Below are 25,441 nucleotides of genomic sequence, written 5' to 3' on the forward strand. Positions count from 1 at the left end.
GGTTAGTTAAAAGGAGAGAGATCTCGGCTGGCAACGACCTCACTGTCCTGACAAGCGCTCAGCTCATCATAGGATCATCTAAGCTTCATGTCCGCCCTGCAATGAGATCTCATTTCTGCCCCCCCCCCCCCGCAGCTCTACAGTCCTCCCTTAATTGCATGGTTTTTAACACATCACCCTTTTAGCAGGCTTTACTCCAAAGAGAAGTTGCCTTCAGGACATGAGGCAGTTAAGTGTATTTTCCATTGCATCTTTCCACAGCTTCATATCTGCATTTGTTTGCATTCTTGAAAGCAGTTTTGCATGAATTCACACTTCTGTGGTTTGCTGGTGGGCAAGCGTCTGCTGTTTTGCATGTCAAAATCTCAATCCTTTGCTTGCCCTAAATTAGTCCAGTGACTGAGGTAATGAAATCACTCACGACATTAGGAAGTAACTTGGCATTCCTTTTTATTTCCTGTGCACTGCTTAACAGTTCTCCTGGGGGAAACGGGCTCTTGCCAATGAAAGTTCCACCCTGGCATGAGCTGAGCCCTCACGAATGAAGACATATGTCATTAAGAGAGAGACAGGCTGGAGCAAAAAGGCCTGGAGAAGTTTTTAATCCGGCTCATACCTCTCCGTTAACAAAAAGGCCTCATAAATTTAACCTTTCCAATGAGACACAAATGAAATTTGGAGCCTGAAGTTTTGGCCGTTTCTCTCCAGGACGATTGGAATGAATATGGGGTAGTTAAAGTTTAATATCCTATTATGTGTGTCTGTTTAACTTGCCTGGTTGCTTGGACTGTCAGGGGCCTCTCTCTCTCTCTCTCTTTCCTCCTTTGTCTCTCGCTCTCTGAGGTTTTTCAAGATTTTCCAGTGCTTATGAGCATTTGTAACTGCTCAAATATGCCTCTTCATTTAAAACGTTGTGCCTCCAGAGCAAGATTTGTGTCATTCAGGAAGTTTGAGTCTATAGCTACTGATGTGTCACTCAAAAAGTGCACGACATGTAAACCAGCTGAAAAAGTCCGGCTACAGAGGAGCCATTAAAATTGAAAAATGGAAAATATTACATAATGAGTGACTGAATATATGAAAATGTAAATAAATTATAAAGAGCATTTCATGACAGAAGTTGAACCTCATAATCATTCTTTCAAGGTAAGACAGCCACATGATGACTTATAAAGACTGATAATGTATTTATGTGCAAAGCACAACTGCTTTTAAAATCTCCTTCAGTTTTAAGTCTAGACCAGCAGAGGTTTGTTGCAAGATCTAAGGTTGAGTGCCGGTCATAGACTGTAAATAAAGATGGACATATCCTCCATGACGTCACCCACAGGTTTCTGAAGAGCAGCTTTGAAGCTCAGAGTGGGATTGCCATCTTCGCAGTGCCTAACTCCATCTAACTCACAGCTAATCCAACAATGGCCAAACAGGGGCATGTGAGGAGCTGAGACTTCAATGCAAGAATACACTCACCCACCTGTCACTCAAAGTGTCACACCCTCAACTATGCACAAGTTTAAATGGGTGAGCTATATCAAAGGAAATTAGCTACAGAGAATTTTTTTGTACCAGGCTGTAAACATGTTTATTTCTGCTGTTGAGCATTTTAACATGGGAGTCTATGGGGATTGACTCTTTTGGAGCCAGCCTCAAGTGGCCATTAAAGGAACTGCAGTTTTATTTTTTTGGCTTTTTTTTAAATGTTTTTTGTGCCTTTTGTCATAGAACAGTGGAGACTGACAGGGAAGGAGGTAGAGAAAGGGGAATGACATGCAGGAAAGAGTAAGGCCGGTCAGGAGTCGAACCGGCGACTGCCTGCTAAGAGTGTCTTGCGCTCACGTGGTACGTGCTCTAACCACTCGACTACCGGGCCGCCCCAGGAACTGCAGTTTTTACCACTTCATGTAAGCTTCATCTTTCAGCCAGAGGTTGCTGCTTGGTGCTGACACATATTGACACAAATGCTCACAAATGTATGTTTGTGTAGACCGTGGATTGCTTTTAAAGTAACATGTACAATCTAAAACTCAGTTCTGAAATGCAAAGATGCTGTGACGGGGTTATCTCTTGCTTGTTGCAGGTTTTGGTGTGCCTTAATATCTGGTTACGGGCTTGTATAGGCACAACTGTAGTTCGCATCAGAATATTTTTTTTTTTACATGTGAAAGGGAGAGCAGTAAGTTTGAAATCCGATCTAATGCACATATATCTGGACTTCACAGTCACTGGGTTACGACAGTGCATATAAGCACATTTTCAAAATATTAAAAATAATTTCTTCCACTTTCCATGAAGAGACAGACAAGAGGCAGTTGCGATGTGACCAAATGCTCTGACAGATTACACAGTAGTACTGTCTCTTCATTTCTTCGAACAACTATTTTTTTTTTTTACCTGGGCCCTTTCCCAACCATGACTGTGATAAACCTGGTTAGTAATGCGCAGAATGCACCATACACACATTCCACATCTGCATCACATTCTGATGTGACAAGCGTGGAGGAGTAATTGATTATATTAATAGCTAATTGCTGGCTCATAATTGGATCTGACTCAATTAAAAAACCTCTGGGTGATAGTAATGAAACAGGGCGCTGCGGCTGAGCGGGTGGCTGCGTGACCACGCTTGCCGGTGTGTCAGGCAGAGAGCAAATAGAGAAAGAGAGAGAGAGAGAGAGACCAAGCTCTTGATACACCTGCAATGCTAAATCATAAGCGCCTCGCTAGATGGGAATGCTTTGTGCTGTTTTTGCAAGGTTGTAATATTTCACCAGGTGTGTGGAGGTGGGAGTGCACACACGAGGGTTTGGAGTCGGGGTTGGGGGAGGGTTGGAGTTGCTGAAATACGGTATCAGCATATATTGTAATTTCATTTTGATAAGGCCATGCTTGTAGCAGGGTATGGCTAATCTTGAGCAGGGTGAAATGGCTGTTATTTTACATATTCCCTCAGCTCAGGGACACCGAGGTGCCATCATTAGCAAAGCTGTGCTAAAAGGGAATAGCTTCTGCAAATTAGCACAGGTGCTCAACACACTGGGATGTTGTGATAACACAAACCGAGCTTGAAGTCAGTTTATTTCCTGAAATGCAGATTTGATATGTGCAGATATTTGTCTACATACATGTGTTTAGTGGAGTTGTATGCAATACACATTAATATTCCCGCTTCTGTCTCAATCTTTGTGTGTGTGCGTGTGTGTATTTCTGCATCTTTGTGTCCTCCACTCTGTCTGCATGCTTCTGTCTGTTTCTTTCCTACCTCCGCCGCCCTGTCAAAATTTCCTTTCAACGCCATCTGATCGGGTCGGGCCTCGTCAGCCTGTCACTGAGGCCGGTGTTTCATTAGGGCTGCCGCTCTCCGTCCGTCCGCCTCGCCGAGCACAAGAGCTCAAACACATGCGCAAATTAAATCGACATCCAAACTCACTCCCATACACAAAGCAATTTAAATGATATTCATTAGAGCGATGACAAGTCCTGATGAGCCTTTCAGTACTGCAGAGAGAAAGGGAGAGACACTGAGAGACAGTGAGGGGATGGAGGAGTCTTTTTTTTCTCCATCAGCTTTTTGCCAACTCTGTTTCATGGGCACTCATGCGTGGCGCCCATCAGCACACCTCCACTTAAGTAAATGAAGAGATAAAAAACTACCCATGTTGCAAAGAGTTTCTCCGTTCATCTCAGATATGCTCACCTGGCCAGACCACTTCACTCTCTCTGAGCTGCTCATCTCCTCCTGCATTGTTTTCTAGTCTTGACACTGACACAGCTATGTTTCCCAAAACCTTCCTCTATAAGTCTGTTAATATGCTAGCCAACCTCGCTACAGCAAGTACGTATGAGAGTTGGTATCAGCAGCAGCAGTCGAGTCAGGTAGACTGGTTTGTACAGTACGGCCTCAACAGCGAGTGTGTACTGCTGTAATAAGAGCTGAGGGGAAAACATGTAACAGTCACCACCCACACTACTTAAAACAAGATAAACCTAGTCACACATTACTCAAATGACTGTAATATTGTTAAACGCTGTAATGCTTCACCTCTACATCTAGCAGTTAGTTTGGTAACATAAAAAACCGAGTAGGGGGAGGGGGTGAGAGCTTTCGTCATGTCTGTCATTGCATGGAGGCAGTACGCAGCAGTACAAACGTGGTTTGTATGGGACTCACAAAAGTATCAGTAGCAAAGAATAATTTTCTCATTTATAGCCAGCACTATTTTTCAGCAAAGAGTATGCAAAGAGCTGTTGTGAGAGAGTGTATTCTCTACCTGCAGGTATGCTTTGACAACGCTAGTTTGGTCTGATAACTAGGCGGATTTTTCTGTTTTGATTTCCATGGCATTATTCAGTCTGATATTATGGTCACGTCTGTGACTGGAACAGATTGTTGATTTGTCTTTACTGACTGAGTATTTATCTGTCCTACCAATGGTATTTTTCGATAGGGTTACCAGATATCCCAGTTTTCCAGGGACATTCCCTGTTTTTGGTGGCCTATCCCCATCTTTAACTGTGAATTGTGAGAAGACAGACAGATGTCTAGCATTGCAATTGTATTTGCTAAAAGAGGGAGCTACCTTTGTACTCATGGTTTCCGTAAAGTGAACTGAACAGTTGAAATGCGTAGAGAATCCATCATAGCTAACAATGTGTAGCATGTCAATACTGACAAAAGTTTAAACATGTATATCTTTATGTGGTGCTACATGGCTTCGCACAAGTTTTAAACTGGTCGCCAGTGACCAGGTGGTTTAATGAGGGTTCCTCCCCCTCAGTTGTATTTCTTTGCTAACTCTGTTTAAGTTTCATGTAGAAAAATAGCAAAAATAACAAAAAGTTACCTGGGTCGTGTGTCAGGGCCAATGACAAGCACATTCTCTCTTTGAGTAGTGGAACATAATATGGCAGTCAGGCTGAGGGAGAAAAGGAGGGTTTCCTTCTGTCTCATACAAATCCATATTTTAAAAGTCTAACTTGTAATATTAATCTCCCAAGGATTTGCACTGAATTGAGACTGAAAAATACTAAAGTGCGTCTCAGTTCAGTTCTCGTCTTAGTTTCCAATCACAGGATGATTCCATATTTTGCGGGACAGTTGGCAACTCTACCACTTATCTACCCATGGTTTACAGTTCTCCATGGTCAAAATACAGGTCCCCCTTTTTTATTACATATATAGAAACACTGGATATATTAATCATATATTGAAATGTCCCCGATTTTCATTTCAGATATCTGCAACCTACACCTACCTTGCACCAACATGTAGCAGGTGTCCTGATGTTCTTGTGTTTCAAAGACATGGGCCAGGCATGGCCATCAAACAGGCCGGGGTGGTATAGCATTCTTCATACAGGATGGAAAAAAAGTAATATTGATTCAGCATGTTGATCAAAGGTCCATAGGTGTAGAGGAAGAAGCCCCCAACAATAAGGATGCGAGTCTCCTCCTGCCTATAGTCAGACTTAAGAAGGACCTCAGCATCCAGGGTGCTGTTAATGCTGTGCAACTTCTCAAACTTCATTGGGTTCTCCAACCACGCATAGATGGTGCTCATCATGGCGTCCATGTCCACAGCAATTACACCACCTCTAACGGGAAGATGATGTCCCTGTTCTTCCTGCCTACAAACCTTTGATCGGCAGAGTGGTTTATGCGACTGGAAAAAACAGTCAGTGAGAAAAACAACAGGCAATTTTCAAAAAAATGGAAAACACGGCTGAAACGGTTTCTGTGTAGACATACTATAAAGCTGTGTCAGGCTTTGGTTACATAGACAATAGACTTTAGCAGAAAATATTACAGAATATTTCCAGCCTCATCCTTTAACATCTGTAGGTCGTTTACTTTCCATCACACTTCTTATAATTATTACATGTACATGTAATGCCATTGCAAGTCAACACCGTCAACTGATTCTGATGTGTGAAAACGCCACAACCCTGCTCTCTCCCCCCTCTGTTATTTTCTTTCTGAAAAGGCACAAGCCAATTAATTCAGGCCTCTCCTCGCAGCCCCTAATTAACCCCTTCAGGACTGAAATTATGCTTAACACTGGTGATTGAGGCCAAGCCTGAAATTACCCATCCTGCTCTGTCATAATGACAAAATTCACATTCTCAGTTTGAAGTGTGCAGTGTGTAAGTGTGTGTTTGTGCCACCACGCAGCCGCTTCTCTTTTTGTGTTTGTGTCTCATACCTCTTGATTATCACAATCTCTTTGTTGAAGCAGTTACCTCTGTTCACTCATTAGCATGTACACTTTTTTACATAAACACACACACACACACAAATATACATACAGCGGGTTGTATGCTATACATTGCGTGGCACATGTAATATGTTTCTGCTGCCAATAGAGGCTTGCTGGCCCCACTGCGGGTCCATTGCCTTTTGTTCCTGAAGTGGCTAGCCACGCACACACACTGGCTCTGATGTTGTAATCAATTTGTGCAGCCAGACGTGGTCTGGACGTGTGTGTTAATTAACGTTCTTGTGGGAGGAAATAATTTAACCGTGATAATGAGCTTGAAGAGGAGCAGTGAGAGGGGTGTGATCTCCGGGCTATCAGGCAAATAGAATAGGGAGCGCCCCAACCCTGCGTTTCCTGACTTCATCCGCTTACAAAAAGCAGCCTGCACTGTTTAAAGGGACTATTTGTGAGTTTTGCTATTGCCACACAGCCAGTGTTAGCATTACATGGGCTTTGTAAGTTTTCTTGCTGCCGAACAGGGTTTCTTCCCTGGAGCTGGTGGTGGTGATCAGCCATCATTGTCTTTATGATACAAGAGGTTATCATATGTCCTCTGAGCAGCGCTACATCTTCAGGGCAGGTTGGAGGCTCCAGTGAGTTCAGAAAGTGAAGAGAAGGGTTGAGGCTAGCTGGTTAGCGTGCTAACTTCAGTAGAAGAGAAGACACGATAGAGGCAAGAGTTAACATTGGCATTGCTTTCCACTGCTGGAGACTTCTCTTGGTGAGTAAAGGAATGAAGTTTGATGCTGAATTCACAACATTTCTTTTAGAATAGGAAGTATACTTCTGATAATGCTAACATTGGTTATGCAGCAATAGCAAAACTTACAAATAGACCTCAGTACTCTTTTCATATCAGCTCAAAATAAAAACAGAAAACCTAGGGTAAGGTTATTTTACATCAGTTTTTCCTTTTTATTTTTTTCAGTCTTTCATTTAACGTGTTTAACTAATTTTTTAATTAATTTCCTGGAAACTTTGCCCAAAATTTCCCTGTAAATTATTTACTTTTGATTCTTCATGACTTTGCCACACATTGCCGATTTGCTTGGATTATAATGACAGGAATACCTCAAAAACAGTAAAATTACTTTATTGGAATCCATTTTCTGGCACTCAGGTGAATTCAAGGTTACTTTAGTAGTAGTCAAAGCAAAATAGCCGGATGCTTCTCTGCCGAGCAATTTAATCAAGCAACTTCTGGGGCTGCTCCTAGGCCAGATATTTATTCCCACCATGTGTTTTCTGGACCTCGCTGGATGTCCTCCCTGGCGGACGTCTCTTGAATACCAACAGGAAGGCGTCAGAAGGTCCTGTTCAGGTCCTGGCCTCAAGGGTGAGCCCCAATTTCCTGTGAAAGGCAACTTATTTTGGTCACTATGTGCTAAGATGATGATCATAGGTGAAGGTTGAAATGTAAATTGGTTCAAAAGCTCCTTCACCACAAAACTGCAGGACAGTGCTGCCGACACTGCACTGCAAATTGTTGATCTCCAGATCTGTCTCACACTCACCCATGAAATCATAAATATATGCATTTATTCCTCAAGTTTTCAGTTTGGCAATATCTCACATAAGATCGTAGTTGCAGTTTAATTAAAGCGTCTTCTGACTGACATTTCTCCAACACCGCTCCATTTTCCTCACTTTCCTCCTCCATGGAGTGAAAGAGATCATTCCTTTTTCTCATTAGCCTTATCATCAAAATTTTTAACAGCTCAGATTCCTCCCTTGGTCAGTGTTGGAGTGCTGAGTGCCTCCTCCCACATGATTAAGCCTCAGATAATTTGCTGATCACGCCAAACATCAAACTAATGTGTTTTTATGCTTTTTTACCTCATGGCTATCTACTAATAGAGAGATCACCAAGCCAATCAATAGCCACTTAAATCCACCTTCAGATGAACTGCTATAAAAGCAGAAAAAGTTCAAATCTGATTCCCACTTACCTGCTTACAGGCCACTCCACACATGAAGCAGAGCTCTGTTGTGTCTGTTAAGGAAAACATAGCTCATTCTTTTGAATGGGGTCACACATTTGACCTCATGATGCAGCTGCACTGTCAAAGGTTCTGCTTGTGGAGGTCAAGACCCTTAAGGATGGCTCTACACATGCAAACTCACATTCATTCACACACACTGACACACAAGCACATAAAGCACATGAAACACTGGAGGCAGATTTGACCACACTGTGCACTTTTCACCAGGGTCAGCTTGTTTCACCTTTCACACAATGAGATACTTCGTCCTCAGAGGCTGAACAAGGTCTTTACGATGCCTAACGCACTTTGAGATCCAAACATTCGCTTGCCGTGGTAGCAGAGATAAAGTCGACATTAGTGGGTGAAACAAAAGCCGAGTTTTTCCCACTTACAAAATATTAAAGTGGAAGTTTGTGGAGAAGATACTGGCTGACAAAGAAGGCACAAACCACACAGGAAACCAGACACAAATATCTTTAAGAACTATAATTATGAAACTAGGAAGTAAGATACAGGCACTGTATATTTACTTCTGTGGTGATGAACTTGATCTACTGAGGTTCAACTCAACCAATGTAGATGTGCCCTTCAGGATTTAAATTCTACCCTCCCACTACAGTTATCTATTCACCTAACAGGCTATAACTATGGCTCAGGTCTTAATAGCTATCTCAGTAACAATGCTAAGTATTTCTTAGTGTTGACACGACTGTGTGTTGAAGCCAGTGCAGAGGTTGTTAAGATGCAGGTGACGCTGTAATGCGACAAGATACTGGTCTCAATAGCTAATTTGACCTGTTATGAATGAAGAGCTAAATAGTTTATCCTGGTTTGACTTTTGCTGCAACCCAGTGCAGCCCCACACACCAGTTAGATTACAGAGTGTCGCTTGAAACAAATTCACCGATTTCCTGTAGAAGGAAATTGTTGCTGCCACTATAACTTTCAAACACTCAAACTGGACTTCCTGGTTTGTGTTTTCTCACTGACAACTATAACACACCCACACAAACACAGACCCTTACAGTGTTTTGTTGGAGAACTATTCACAGTCTGAGCCATGTGGGGGCCACTTGTGTGTCTCATCTGAGCACAACCCAGGTTTCCTGCTTCTTGACTAAACACAGTGTTTATTGGCCTGAGTGACGAGTGGCAGAGAGGGTGGGAGGCATTCCACCTATAAATTCAAACTTAGACAAACTCTCCTCAGAAACTTCACAATAACATCACTGACAGCTGAATAAGTACAATAATAATAAAGCCACTCAGACTCTAAAAATAGCTCAGGCCTTACAGATGAACAGTTTATGTTATACTATATTCAGATGAATTGTATACTGCACTAAACTTGATGGGAAATTTACCCTACTTACAGGTAAAATTACCTTACCTACTGTTAAATTAATTTCAATTTTCAGATTTTTCTCAAATAAGCGCTATCCATACATATATGTATATAACTTATTTTTGTTATTGAGTTGTACCATCCCTCATGATAGACAACATAACATCCTCTTCTATAATTAAGACAGCATTAGATTTTTCAACTTGAATACCTCTTTGTGAAAAAGTGGGTGAGTAAACACAATTTATCTGCATTTACACCTTTGTAAAGTTGTAGCCATGCTTCTGCTTGCATATTGCATTATACTTATTGACAGTGAACATCAACATTTCATGTTTAAATAACAACACAGACAAGCATTGACAAGTATTGTTTACATTCTATTATATTTCACAGATTAAAACTTGAGTTTTCCTGCATAATTCATTAGCTTTCTTTGCTCCTACTCTTCACACTCATCATGCTTCTTAGCACCCAAACATTCCTGCTCTCACTGACTTCATTGATGAGGCCGTGGTATTGAAATAAATTTACTCTGTTGATTGTAATTTGTTTAATTAGTACTGTTATAGAGTTTACATGTTATGTGATGAGGTGTTCTGGAGTTTTGATTGTACTTGTGTGTGTTTGTAGATTAAAGTCACATTAAAGTAGCTGTTTTAGGGATGCAGGTCTTAGATCCCCCTGTGATAAAGTTCTGGCCACAGAGCCTGGCTATAAACACAGAAACACACAAACTTAATATGGTGTATGTGAATCTCCAGGGAGCATCCCAGCTTATCTGATGAGTACCATAGCAAACCAATCCAAGAACAACAGTGCTAGCACATCCTCTGTATTGTTCCTGTAGGACTTGGGACAGATAGCATCTCCACAGAGGAGAATAGATTATATTTGGTAATGGATATGGTCTGAACTCACTTACCTGCAATTCTTCCTCAATCAGCACAGCTCTATTTCTGATTGCACCACATCCGCATGCGAAAGAGCCACAAAGGTCTGAATCCTGTTACCCTTCTGTTAAGGGTTTTTTTTAGATCCCTGCAAATGTAAGACACATTTTAGTGTTTGTCAAGAGTTTTAAGTTGAAGAAACTCATATTATTTAGATTGTGTTATCTGTAAACGTAAGTATCATAAGTCATATACAAGAAATATTTGCTTGCTTCTAGGTGATACATCTTCTCAGATGAGGTTTGACAGATTTGAGAGGAAAATGAAGTGTGGTATTGGAAGGACTGCCGAAAAGTGAGATTTAGAGCTTTAGAGTCACATTCAACCTATTTAATATTTTTCTATCTGCTGCATGTGTGCTTATGTTTATGAGACAGCTGTCACAAGTAAATGAATATGCTATAGACCAACTGTGTTTGTCTTAATATTGCTATACTTTGCATATGTGTATTTCAAAAAAAATGTGCACATGTGGGTGTAAATGATAAAAACACAGTTGATTCAAGTATAATTGAATTGATAAACATGCTCTGAAATTTTAACTTGTTTGAATATGCTTTACTTGATGAGGGCAGAAACACTGTTAATTAAATCATTCATGCCTTTACCAATTGAAATTAGAACTTGTCGACCCAATAGCCATTCAAATATACTTATTTGTCGCATTTAGCGTTTTTGAATCCCAGTACTTGTTTATACTGTAAAGTGTAAATCATTTGATTGGGTTTTGAGTATTTTTAGCAGTACATGCATACAACACAGAGACACAATACAATACAGTATATGCATGTGGAGTCTCCAACCTACTTTGACAAAATAAAAGGGGCTGAGAGCTGCTCATGTCTTATGTTATTGGTTATATTATTCAGATATTATATCAAAACACTGATCCCTGATCTTCAAACCATATCAGATGAATACGATAATTTCAAATCTCAAAATCCAAAAATAAAATATCAACATCCAAAACTAACATTTTGTACCAAAAACGTGAAACTCACATCAGTGTCAAATATAATTTTTGTGTCAAATATGAGTCATGATTCAGTGAAACCTGAACACACAGACATGATAATGCCACTGCAAATAAACAACCAGAAAAAAGAAGCTCCTCAGTACTGTATGTAATCCAGCAATAGTTGGCACATCCAGTGTTACATAGCAAACAGGAACTCAAAAAAGCTAATTTAAAAACAGGACTCGAATTGCAGCTCACAGCTTAACTCACTGTATCCATGGCAACATATTTCCTGTTTACATTTACATTTACATTTAGTCATTTAGCAAATGCTTTTTTCCAAAGCGACTTACAGAAAGGGGAACAACCAAGGTTAAGTGTGATAAGAAGTGATAGCGCAGCAATAAGTGCTAGTGACGATTCTTTAAGTGTGGATTTGCTTTGTTTATTGGGAAAGTTTAGTTCATAGCTCTTATGTTATCCAGAAGTGTTACTATCACTGCATGTTGCCGACGACATATCTGAGATAAACAAACTTGACAACAGAGCTCATTTGACTGAGAACTGACAAATAATTATGTGGTGCTGAGAGAGGGTTGTGTCTGTACTTGATCTAGTTGCATTTGGAGTGAATTTCTGTTGCTTAAAATTTGTACTCTGCATCCATGGTTTGAACAGACTATGTTCTCTGAACCTCTGGGTGAGCTACTCTAAGGGCACTGGATGTGTTGCGTAACATCTTGTTTTTCAATTCAGCGCCCATGTTAATGGGCACGTCACACGTCTCGCAGCTACATCGCAGTGATCTATAAGTTTGGAATCTCACCTACTTTTCTCACATGACACGCACGTCTTGCTGCAAAAATAGACAGGACCAAGACCTGTTAATGTCATATTGACATCATACCAGCAATATTTTACAAAACCGACACCTTCCACTATAATCTATGTGTCTAGGCTGAATCAGAATATGACCCAGGCATGAAAAAACAGAAATATATTTTTTTACCATTTCAGCAGCTGCATGTGGAGACAGCGGCATTTTAGTGACATTATCTGGCAAAAATAAATCAGAAATCCAACATTCAAGTATCCTGCAAACTCTGTGTAGACAGACAGAGCGGGCATTAGCAGCAACGCAGCGAATAAGCAGCAGGTGTGAACACGTGTGTTTTTTTGCAGCAGACCTGCAAAGGCAGCCACGATGCATACGCAACCCATCCAGTGTGGTCCCAGTGTGAAAAACAGTGGGTGAGCTATTGGTAGCTCACAAGCCACTTGTTGGAGACCCCTGATAGACACAAACTTGCAAATATTAACACAAAACACTATTACTTATACACATGACATATAAAAGCACATTACACACATTACTTGAAAAAGCACAGATACTCAAAAAATATCACAACACATAAAATGCTACACACAACACCTGAAACACCTGAAAATATATACAACACACATGCACACTCTCACCCACACACACACACACACACATACTATGCATTATATCTCCACACACACACACACACACACACTAGCACACAGCAGCACACACATTCAGCATGCATCTTCTTGAGTATGTGTGTCAGAGCGTGTGACTGGGATTCTATTTGTGTCGGTGAAGTGGCTGAGCTGTGTTTGTAGCGTTTAGAGGAAATTACCCCGCGAGCGTTGCCTCGGCCACAATAGATAGTGAGCCGCCTTTCTAGGCTGCATGGCATATTGATTTCTTGTTGTGAGGAGTGCTGTTCAAGCCCCATTTAAGATTTCCATCCAGCCCACAGTCCTGAGTACAGCAGCCAGCCGTAAATTAGGGAAATTGCACATTCATCACAAGCGTTATTTTAAGATACTTTCGAATCGTGTGGGGTCAGACAACATCTACGGTGTTGCAGGTGACATATGCACACAATGACTGACTTACTGACTCTTCATCAGAACAGGGGGGTGTGCATTAAAATTCAGATCACAACGTACTGTGAAACATGGTAGTTGGTATAGGAAGTGGTAGCCAACATGTCAGAATAAGGAACAATCTCCCGAAGAGAAGTAATCTCATCTCAGCTCAGAGCACAACATGATCAAAGCAACTTTGATCAACTCCACAACCAGATGAGCACATTCGCCAACTACCTCTACCACCTTTTTCCAGGTTTGCCTTGACAGCTGTTTATGTCCTATAAGTAAATAGTCATGGAGGAACAAGTCTTAGCTGGTTGACCTCACTTGCATTTTCTATTTCTTTCCCCACAACTCCAAACCTGAAGCATCAAATAATGCCACTTCATAATAATCAATAATAACAATAAGTGACCCCCCCGATAATAACTACAACTAATAACAATGACTTAGGATTGAATTAAATATTTTTTTTAATTATTTAAGCCTTTTTTAAACATAAAAGTACATTTGTTCTTCCTCCTTTATGCACCCAAAAGAAGATTCAGATCAGCTCTAGAGTATGAAACCTTAGTGTTAACCCTTGTAAGGATTCTTTAAATATTTCATTAAAAAAGCAAGTAAATGTCATGATTCTACCTTCCAGCTGCATCTGATGTATGACTTTGATGTGCAACTTCCCAGTCTCTTGGCACACTTCCCATAGTCTTCTTAAGGAGTCTAGCCCAAGAACCTGCTCAGACAGAATTTACATATGCCATTCCTATGATCTGAGACATCAGTGGCTGTACAAATGAATAGCTCTCTCCCAAAGCAAGACATCAGTGAATCAAGACCCTGGTAATGTTACCAAGAGTTGCTCTGGTGAATTTATGACTAAAAGACTTGAAGACAGAGATTCAGCAAGTGATCTTTTGGTCTCATAGAAGGTGTACTGCCTTTTCAGATTAAGAAGTTAAAAATAATGAGTTAAGTTAAAATTGATCAGTTCATAAGTAGATTTTAAAAGTGTATGTTGTTGGTTGTCAGAAACCGCGTCAGAGTGAGTGGTCTTTTCTTTGGTCTCGAAAAACCGCATCGTAGTCAGCGCTCGATTCGTTAGCAGCAGCTATGTAACCAGCTCGTTGTTTTCCTCTGTTACATGCTCAGGAGGGCTGAGTTGAGTACAGACAGTTAAGCAGACTGCTGAAATCATTTTGTCAAATGTTTACAAACGTTTTTGCCTTGGAGAATGTTTATCTTTTTACAGTGATGTTGGAGGAGAAGACTTCATTAAAGGACAAGAAAAGTCAAGCCTTGTGGTTTTTTTGGAGGGCTTCTAGCTAACCGTTATCTGACTGTCTAGCCTTGCATCGGCACATGCACTGCGAGGGCAGTACAGCAAAAAGATATCACACGGCGGGCTCAAGCAGTAAACACAATATTCATCAACATGAGTCTACGCTCAGGAAGAAACTATCTTAAAGACAATACCACCACACAGCTAGAAGCAGCTGGTGAAGAACAGCTAACAGAGACTGTAGATCAAGCTACCAAGAAAAAAGAGACTCATCAAGCACGTGATGTTAAGTCTCGGTCATCTAGAGCATCCGGTAGCTACGCATCAACAACGTCTTCAGCTACAAAGGCCTACGCTAAGGCGAAAGCTGCGAAGGCTGCGTTAGCCTTCGCTGAAAAAGAGGCTGACGTCATGAAGCAGAAAGCTGAACTGGAAGCAAACCTGCTGGAGCAAAAAGCTGGCTTCGACGCTGATCTCCATCTCCTCCAGAGTCAAAAAACTGCGGCTGCAGCTGAAGCGGAGGCTTCAGCCTTTCTGGAGGCAGAGGTTGAAAGCGGGGAGCTCAGCCAGCTTCCAGATGTCGAAGAAGAGCCCCTCAGTGCGGTTCAACGTACTAGTGAGTACGTACGTCAACACTCAGACATGTTCATACAGGAACTGCCTTTGGAACCTGTCGTCGTGGCGATACGTAGAACAAAAATAGATGAACATGAAACACCTGACACTAAGCCCGGAGTTTCTCATGACATTCAAAGAAACACACAGCACGTTTATGAAGATGTGAAAAAAGAACCAACAAGGACACTGAGTGACACTCAACCTTACGGTGCACAGTACACAGCTAACCATACAAGACAGTACGCACATGAGACTAACGGCGCACAAGACTTCGCAAGATATCTCATCAGGAAAGAAATGGTTAGTGCTGGCCTTCTGCAATTTGATGACAAACCAGAAAATTATTGGTCATGGAAGGCTTCCTTTCTAAGCTCCACAAGAGACTTGAACTTTTCAGCCAGAGAAGAACTAGACCTGTTAACCAAATGGCTGGGAGCTGAATCGTCTGAACAGGCCAAGAGAGTTCGTGCAGTGCACGTCCTCAATCCCGCCGCAGGTGTTGCTATGGTCTGGCAACGTCTCGAAGAGTGTTATGGGACTCCTGAGGTCATTGAGGACGCGCTGCTTAGAAACATTGAGAACTTCCCAAGGCTGACCAATAAAGACACTGTTAAGCTGAGAGAGCTAAGTGACATTCTCTGTGAACTGGAGGGTGCTAAGCAGGACGGTGCACTTCCAGGGCTCTCATATTTGGATACAGCACGTGGTGTGAAACAAATAGTGGAGAAACTCCCTTATAACTTCCAAGATAAATGGACCAGCTTCGGAAGCAAGTACAAGGAGGATTACAGAGTGGCTTTTCCTCGCTTTTCTGTCTACTCGAGGTTCGTTGAATGACAAGCAAAGATAAAAAACGATCCAAGCTTCATTATAACCCCCAGCAGCGGTCACGTCACTCCCAGAACAGAAAGGCCTACAAAGTACAGTGGTAGGGGGCCTGTAGCTGTACATAAAACTGACATCCCTGCAGAGTCATCAGGTAACCAAGCCAGTCCTTCTCAGAAGAAAATGGAAGAACCTGATCGTCAGTGTCCGATACATTGAAAGCCCCACCCACTGAAAAAGTGCAAGCTCTTTAGAAACAAAACTCTAGAAGAACGCAAGTCATACCTCAGAGAGAATCACATCTGCTACAGATGTTGTGGGTCTACTCAACACATAGTCAAAGACTGTAAAATGACTGTCAAGTGTTTTGAGTGTAGCAGTGACAAACACATCACAGCTCTGCACCCCGGTCCTCCTCTTCTGACCACGCAGAGTGCAGCTGACGACAAAAACGAAAGCGGGGAGCAAAGCGAAAGCCCACCTTCTTCAGTCACCTCCAGATGTATGGAGGTTTGTGGGAATGCAGACGGTGCACGCTCTTGTTCCAAGATCTGCTTGGTGAAAGCATATCCTGAAGGGAGCAAGGAGAAGGCAATCAACATGTATGCAGTGCTAGACGAACAAAGCAATAAGTCCCTCGCCAAGACAGAGTTCTTCAGTCTCTTAGGAGTAAAAACTAGCTCCGCCCCTTACACTCTCAAAACCTGTGCTGGGAAGTTAGAGACGTCTGGCAGGAGAGCTACTAACTTCGTCATTGAGTCCATGGATGGAAAAGTAAAGCTTGCCCTACCTCCCTTAATAGAGTGTGACATGATGCCTGACGACAGGACAGAAATCCCGTCCCCAGAGGTTGCACACTATCACCCCCATCTACGGTCAGTGGCTGGTAAAATCACGCCTGTGGACCACAACGCACCTATCCTCTTGCTCTTAGGGAGGGACATCCTAAGAGTACACAAGGTACGTGAGCAAATCAACGGCCCCCAGAACGCGCCTTACGCTCAGAGGCTAGACCTAGGCTGGGTCGTTGTAGGAGACGTGTGCTTGGGCTCAGTTCATAAGCCATCAGAGGTGAACGTCTACAGAACAAACGTCCTGAACAACGGCCGCACGTCCTTCCTATAGCCATGTCCAAACAGTATCCATGTGAAGGAAGACTATGGTGGTATGGCTCCTCATCACAGCACGACCTTACCAGCAGGTGACGTAAACACAAGTCTCCATGTGGACACAGACAACTTGGGGTCTTCTGTGTTCGACAGGTCCAAGGGTGACAACAAGCTAGCGCTGTCCATAGAAGACAAAGCCTTCCTAGCTATCATGGACACAGACGTCTATCAAAATGAAGAAAATAGCTGGGTGGCTCCTTTACCATTCCGGGCTCCCAGGCGACGCCTTCCAAGCAACAGGGAGCAAGCCTTGAAACGCCTCTGCTCACTTCGGCGAACCCTGGAGAAAAAGCCAGAAACAAGAGAGCATTACATCAAGTTCATGCAGAGAATGCTGGACAGTGACCAAGCCGAGCTTGCTCCAGCTCTGGACAAAGAGAAAGAACACTGGTATTTACCAACCTTTGGTGTGTATCACCCGAAGAAACCTACCCAGATACGTGTTGTTTTCGACTCAAGCGCCGAGTGTGATGGAACCTCACTCAACGTCGTCCTCCTGAGTGGACCGGATTTGAATAACACTCTGCTAGGAGTTCTTCTGCGTTTCCGTAAAGAACGCGTGGCTCTTACAGCAGACGTGGAACAAATGTTTTATTGTTTTGTCGTCTGAGAAGAGGACAGAGACTATCTTCGGTACCTCTGGTATGAAGACAATGACATTGACAAGAATGTGACCGAGTACAGGATGAAGGTCCATGTTTTTGGAAACAGCCCTTCATCTGCGGTGGCCATATACTGCATGAGACGAGCAGCGCAGAAAGGTGAACAAGAACATGGTTCCGACGCAAGACAGTTCGTTGAGAGGCAGTTTTACGTCGATGACGGTCTCACGTCTGTCGCCACACCAGAAGAGGTGATAGATCTCCTCACACGAACCAGAGAAATGTTGGCAGAATCCAACTTGCGACTGCACAAGCTGGCGTCGAACAGTAGCCAGGTGATGGAAGCGTTTCCGGTCGAGGACCGAGCCAAAGATCTCAAAGATCTGGATCTCGGAGTGGATCCCCTCCCTCTTCAGAGGAGTCTAGGCCTCTCCTGGAACTTGGAAACAGACAGCTTTACTTACCTGGTGTCCCGCAAAGAAAAGCCATACACGCGAAGAGGTGTGTTGTCTACGGTCAACAGTCTGTATGACCCCGTGGGCTTTGTAGCTCCTATTACCATGCAAGGAAAAGCGCTTCTCCGGGAGTTGTCATCTGAGCAGAGTGAGTGGGATGCTCCTCTCCCCCCACAAATGGAGGCAGAGTGGAACTCGTGGAGAGACTCTTTGAAAGCTCTAGAAGACCTGCACATAAAGAGGTGCTACATACCAGTTTCGCTGTCTTCAACACAAACAAAAGAACTGTGTATCTTTTCAGACGCTTCCACAGTAGCCATAGGAGCAGTGGCTTACATGAGAGCTGCAGACGCCGAGGGACAATATCACATCGGGTTTGTCATGGGGAAGTCAAAGTTAGCTCCTCAGCCCGCTCACACCATTCCACGTTTGGAGCTCTGCGCAGCTGTGCTGGCTGTTGAGCTGTACGAGCTGATCAGTGATGAGATGGATGTGGAAGTGGACACTGTCAAGTTCTTCACAGACAGTAAAATTGTTCTTGGCTACATTCATAACTGTACAAGAAGGTTTTACCTCTATGTCTCCAACTGGGTAACTCAGATCAGATGATCTACTCACCCCAGTCAGTGGCACTATGTGCCGACGGATCTGAATCCCGCTGATCATGCGACGAGGTTCATGCCAGCACGCCAACTCCATCAGAGCAGCTGGCTGTCAGGTCCAGCTTTTCTCTATCAAGACAAAGCAGCGGAAATATCCGAATCTAGTGTCTTCTCCCTCGTTGATCCTGAAGTGGATGATGAGATTCGTCCGGAGGCTACAGTTCTGGCAACCAAGGCATTAGAGTCTCAGTTGGGCTCTCAACACTTCGAGAGATGTTCAAGCTGGAGAACACTCTATCACACCGTAGCCAGACTCATTCGCGTTGCAGCATCGTTCAAAGGAAAGTCAGACAAGGATGAAAAGAAAGGATGGAAGTGTTTTGGAGACGCGTCCAGCATGAGTGAGCTTCTGCAAGCCAAAGCTGTGATCATCCGCTCTGTTCAGCACAGTGCCTTTAAAGAGAAATTCAAGTGTCTTGAAAGCGAACAGACCTATCCCCAGCAGAGCGCACTCGAAAGACTCAATCCAGTCGTGGACGAAGATGGATGCTTCGTGTTGGAGGTCGTCTTTCTCATGCTGATCTGTCAAAGAAAGAAAAACATCCATTGATTATTCCACACACGCATCATATCGCTACACTTCTTGTGAGACACTTCCACGAACAAGTAGCTCATCAAGGGAGACACATTACAGAAGGAGCCATAAGATCGGCTGGATACTGGATAATTGGGAGCAAGCGTCTAGTGTCTTCTGTCATTTACAAGTGCATTACCTGTCGCAGGCTACGAGGAAGGTTGGAGAATCAGAAGATGGCCAATCTGCCTGCCGACCAACTTACTCCTGAGCCTCCATTCACCACAGTTGGCCTCGATGTCTTTGGTCCGTGGTCTGTCATGACACGTCGGACAACAGGAGGATCTGCAGACAGCAAACGCTGGGCTGTATTGTTTATGTGCATGTCGACCAGAGCAGTGCATATCGAGCTAATCAAAACCATGTCAACCGACAGCTTTATCAACGCTCTCCGGAGGGTTTTTGCAGTTTGAGGTCCAGCAAAACTTCTGCGGTCAGACAGAGGGACCAATTTTGTGGGAGCTTGTGAAGAATTGGGTATAAGCACATGAGACACAACAATCAAGAAGTACCGCCAGGAGAAAGGCTGTTCCTGGGTGTTTAATCCCCCTCATGCTTCCCACATGGGCGGCTCCTGGGAAAGGCTCATCGGGGTTGCCAGGCGCATCCTGGATGCGATGTTGCTTCAGGCAGGACCAACACGTCTCACTCATGAAGTCCTGAGTACTTTCATGGCGGAAGTCATGGCAACCATGAACGCAAGACCTCTTGTTGCCATATCCACAGACCCGGATATGCCTATGGTGCTCACCCCAGCAACACTCCTTACTCAAAAGACGAGTGCAGTTTCAGCCCCCAGTGGAAACTTCGACACGGCTCAGTTGTACAGCAAGCAGTGGAAACACGTTCAGTGTCTTGCTGACACGTTTTGGAAGAGATGGAAGGGAGAGTATCTGTCTACGCTACAGAGCCGCAGGAAGTGGACAGAGGACAAACCAAATGTGAAAATAGGAGATGTTGTCTTGCTGAAAGACAGTCAAGCCAGCAGGAACGAATGGCCTATGGGTCTAGTCGTGAAGACTTTGCCAAGCAGTGATAACAGAGTCCGCAAGGTCGAAGTGCGGATTGTGAAAGATGGGACGAACAAGGTGTTCCTAAGGCCGGTCTCGGAGATCGTAGTCCTTCTTTCAGAGACTTAATGTGTGTTGTTTTCAGAAAGCATTCCCCTTTAAAATGTGTGTGTATCTGGAGTGATATAATGTAATCATATCAAGCGGGGAGTGTACTGCCTTTTCAGATTAAGAAGTTAAAAATAATGAGTTAAGTTAAAATTGATCAGTTCATAAGTAGATTTTAAAAGTGTATGTTGTTGGTTGTCAGAAACCGCGTCAGAGTGAGTGGTCTTTTCTTTGGTCTCGAAAAACCGCATCGTAGTCAGCGCTCGGTTCGTTAGCAGCAGCTATGTAACCAGCTCCGTTGTTTTCCTCTGTTACATGCTTAGGAGAGCTGAGTTGAGTACAGACAGTTAAGCAGACTGCTGAAGTCATATTGTCAAATGTTTACAAACGTTTTTGCCTTGGAGAATGTTTATCTTTTTACGGTGATGTTGGAGGAGAAGACTTCATTAAAGGACAAGAAAAGTCAAGCCTTGTGGTTTTTTGGAGGGCTTCTAGCTAACTGTTATCTGACTGTCTAGCCTTGCATCGGCACATGCACTGCGAGGGCAGTACAGAAGGTTTTTTTGTTTTACATCCAAATGAGTTACATTTGGTTTGTTTCTGGAATGGTTTGTTGCTGCAGGTATGACAAGTTTTGTCCACAAAAGGCGGTGAACAGTAGGTTGTTATTCTACTTTTAAATCAACTGTGAGAAAAGACAGGTAGAGTCACTGCAAAGTTAATTAAGATTTTAATTTGTCTTACCTTGAACTGCCGGTGGTGGAATAACTGCAGTGTTATTGACAAACTTCTGCAGCTCACGATCGCGAGTGGGAGCAATAAGTGACTCTGTAGAATTCCATACACCACGTCATACACCAGGGGGCTGACGAAAACTCTTATCTCCAATTGACAGTCTGTATTTTCAGAATTACAGATATGCTTTCAACAGCAACATAACCCATATCTCCATGTAATTAGTGTGTGTCGTCAGTGTACCCAGAAAAGCTTCAGTCATGCAGCCTGAGAATATGTTTCAATATTCTTTCCAGTTGTGTTTGCCTGTAGAGAATGTGGCATGAGGTACTTAGAGTCCATGGTTAGATCCACAGCAATGGTGGTCATTTTACAGATAGGCAAGCAGAGCTGAAGAACTGCCCACCCCGCCCACAAAGGCTATCAGCTTCTCCTTGGCACAGTTGCCAGATTGAGTGCATTTAAAAAGAGCTGACATTTTGTCCCGATTTTAAGACTTTTGGAGTTGATGTCGGTCCATCTTTGGTTTAGAGGGGTTAATAACACTTTTTTGGAAAAAAAATTCGCACTTTATGTAACAAGTTATCAACCTGTCTGTGAAACACCAAGCAGATAGCACACTGAATGCAATGTGATATATAAAAAACTCTTAATTTTAAAATTGCTATTGCCATAAATTGCTGCAGGAATGAGTCCTAAAAGCCTTTGGGTTCCCTCATCCCGAAGTCTAGAGGTGTTTTTGAATGGGTTTTTGGTGAGATGGCTGAAGTAAGGTCTGTGATAACCACAAGACAAGACATTTTCATGTTTTATTCTACGAGGAATTATAAATCAGTTAATAACCAAGTCATGATGTCTGTGAACCTATATGTGTCTTAAAAAAAGGCCATTTGCAAAAAAATGGCAAAAGAGCAAAGGCTTTTGTGGAAGAGTTAAGCACACTAGATCAAACTACAACTGTGTCTAGGGCCTAACATTAGCTTTTCACTTCTGGCGATTGTATTTAGGCTTCAGAAATGATAGAAGTGGTGTTCATTTGTGAAGGTTGTTGTGATGGACAAAATGCGCATCATAAACTTGTGTTTGTTACAGAGCTTATTTTGCTTTTTTATGTTAAAATCCCACTGGCTATTTGTCAAGGGAACCACATGTCAAAACCCACGAAAGTGACAGAAATAATGGATGCAGTTGCCTCGTAGTCCACCTAGGGAACAATGATTTTAAGTAACAAGGCAAAAAACATGCTGTAAAAATTGTCTGAAAATCAATCTGAATTGTTTCAAGTTGTCAAGTAGACAGTGGCTGAATCTGATGATGCTGAAGCACGGCAGATTGGAGGCTCTAGGCAGATATTTGTTAAGAGGCCCTCTTTGAATTGAAACCCCGGTCAATCAATATCAACTGAGTAAAGAGGGTAGTTGAAGCTTTGCACTCTCTTTAGTGTTATGCAGAATAAAGACTCAATAAAGTGAGTCATTTAAGTTTTCAATCACATTCAGTGCATAACTCCCTCCTTCTTACAAAATCATACATACAAAACTATTCCCACAACGCTGGGTGGGAATGGTTGATAGACTCTCCTCCTTGGAATAATATTGGGTTTGACTAACGTGTTGTTGGCAAAGAGTAGCTGTAACTTGTCAAAGTCTTAGTCCATTGTTTTTGTAGAGTAACAGTTATAACCTTGGCTCTGAAACTATACACCGTGCTATTGATGTTAAATACTTCTCGCATCCCCTGCTATTCCACTTATGAGCTGTACTGTAAAAACTGTACAACTGAAAACAAGACTAAAGGTGAAAGGCCCTGAAATGCCAGCTTCATATTCTGTGTACTGTAGTCTCATGTGAACAAAATGAATAACAACTGAACTTTAATTTTGATTGTTGTTTACTTAGCAACACTATGAATACTTATGTTGCAGATGTTGCAAAGAAATATTTAAGATTTACGTTTTCAGAGGCTGTAACAGTCTGGCTCTGTGAGGCTGTACTTTGTCATAGCTATGCTGTGAGCTAAAATCATGTGTTAGCATGCTAATATGCTCACAATGAAAATACCATTACCATAGCATGTTAGCATGCAAACAGTTGCTATTCAGCACTTAACACAAGTATAGCTAAGGCTAACGAGAATTAGTTTTGCAGGTATTAAATCCTAAACCAAAATATTGGGCAAATTAAAATTTCGGCCTGATATTGCCATTTAAAGGAAAAGTCAAGGGATCACCAAAGTCTTTAGGATTCATCCTCTGGAACCCATGGACATCTGTACAAAGTTTTGTGCTAATATCTTCAGCAGATAATGAGATACTTCCCTGAATACATGAAACCTGTTACCAGCAGGTGTCGCTAGAGGGGAGGTCAGGGGATTACCAAAGTCATTGTTATTCGTCATCTGGGCATCAAGGACATCTGTAGTTGTTTTGATATTTTAGATGTACTGACTGTTACCAACAGGAGCACAAGGAGAAAATATGGCTTAAAACAACTTCTGAGATTTCTCAGCAGAAATTATAGTTTTGATTTATCTGAGGAAACTGTTTCTATCTTTGATAGACTTATTAACAAGCTTTTGTGTTTTTCTAAGACACATCAGCCAATCAGATCTATTCATACTAGACGGCGATGAGGCCTCCTCTGAAGTGGTTGTGTGGTTGGTTGGGTTTTAAGCTCACTGGCATAAAATACTAACAATAACATCTATATTAAGTTTAATTGGAAAATAGGATGTGTAAGGCAGATGCCTAGTCTGCCTATAGGTAGCATTGTGTCTGTGTGACTGTGTGTGCAAGTGAAAGAAAGAACAGGAGAAAGAAGAAATGGGAACAGAAAAAGAAATCAAGGGAAAGTGAGATGGACAGGGCACGCTCCCTGTGTGTCTTTGTGTAAGGAGCATGGTTGCTTGTACTCTGGCTTTATTTATGTTATGCCGTGTGATTCCATTGTGAGGAGTAGATCCACTGAGCTTGTATTCCCACCCTCCCGCCAGCCCCCTTCTTTAGATAAAGCTATCTGGATCTGCAGCGCACCTTCCTCAAATGCATGTGAGCAGCTTTACTATTGTGGAGGCTCTCTCAGTGTTCCTGGGGGATTCTGACGGTTGCATTGTGTGGGCTACAATGAGGGTGTGGTATGTTGGCACATAGCACCATCTCCAAAACCACTATTAAGATGTTAATGTTCACTGGCATAGCTAGCGTCAAGCAGTACAGTTGTTTTACATTGCCAAAAGCCTGCCTCCCATTGGCAGTTTTACATGGTACAGAGAATAGGGCAATCATGTTTAGTTCATTTTAGTGCATTTTTCAGAAAATCGGAAGGTCCATAAGTATATTGTATCTTAGGACATGAGCAGAGATGCAACTAATGATTATTTTTTGTTAGCCATTGAGCCATTCTGCCCTACAATGGTAGTAACTACATATTTGGTCAAAGTTGAGTTATAACCCTTATGATTTACGATATAAAAATATTGTGCCATAGATATGTGTTATTTTGGCAAAAACAGCTTATTTTATTTTACAGTAACTACAAAATTGACCTAAACCAAGCCAAAAGGCTGCAGTCACTGCACTCTGGCCTGGTAAACTTGCCAGCACACTTACTGCACACTCTACCATAGAGAGGCAGCTAGACAGCTAAAAGACGAGCACTATGTCAAATGAAAGCAAGCTTGTGAGATAGCCCGGATATATATATATATATATATATAAAACAGCAGCTCCTACTAAAATGTTGCAGATCTCAGCAGCTGCCATCTAATTTTTGACTGTAGTCTATTTTATGTGATTTTGTGTGGTGAACACACCTTTAAGTAATTAAATCACTAGCGTTAGCATTAATGGCTGTTTTCTTTTCTTTTTTTTATCTAGAAGACAGAGAAAACACAAGTTCAGCATCAAACTATATTACTTTACTCACCAACAGCTGTCTGAAAGCAACACCAATGTTAACCTATGACTCTATCACATCTTTTCTTCAACTGTAGTTGGCATACTAGAATGCT

At 42.4% G+C, this 25,441-nt stretch overlaps 1 long non-coding RNA gene across 2 annotated transcripts; it reads right to left on the reverse strand.

The window, feature by feature from the left end:
- Window positions 1–3,225: 3,225 nt before the first annotated feature.
- On the reverse strand, window positions 3,226–12,853 carry LOC139627792 (uncharacterized). 2 transcript variants are annotated; one of them, XR_011692629.1, is made up of 4 exons: window positions 12,504–12,853; window positions 10,509–10,624; window positions 8,203–8,246; window positions 3,226–7,604 (listed from the first exon to the last, which is right to left on the reverse strand). It is a non-coding gene; the product is annotated as an uncharacterized lncRNA (long non-coding RNA). The 2 variants fall into 2 exon arrangements; XR_011692628.1 differs by lacking the exon at window positions 12,504–12,853 and having other exon boundaries at window positions 10,509–12,495.
- Between the last annotated feature and the right edge of the window lie 12,588 nt (window positions 12,854–25,441).

The sequence above is a fragment of the Trachinotus anak genome, unplaced genomic scaffold, assembly GCF_046630095.1.
Source record: "Trachinotus anak isolate AG129_WGS33_773 ecotype Australia unplaced genomic scaffold, CSIRO_AGI_Tana_v1 ptg000011l, whole genome shotgun sequence".
Lineage (NCBI taxonomy): Eukaryota > Metazoa > Chordata > Actinopteri > Carangiformes > Carangidae > Trachinotus > Trachinotus anak.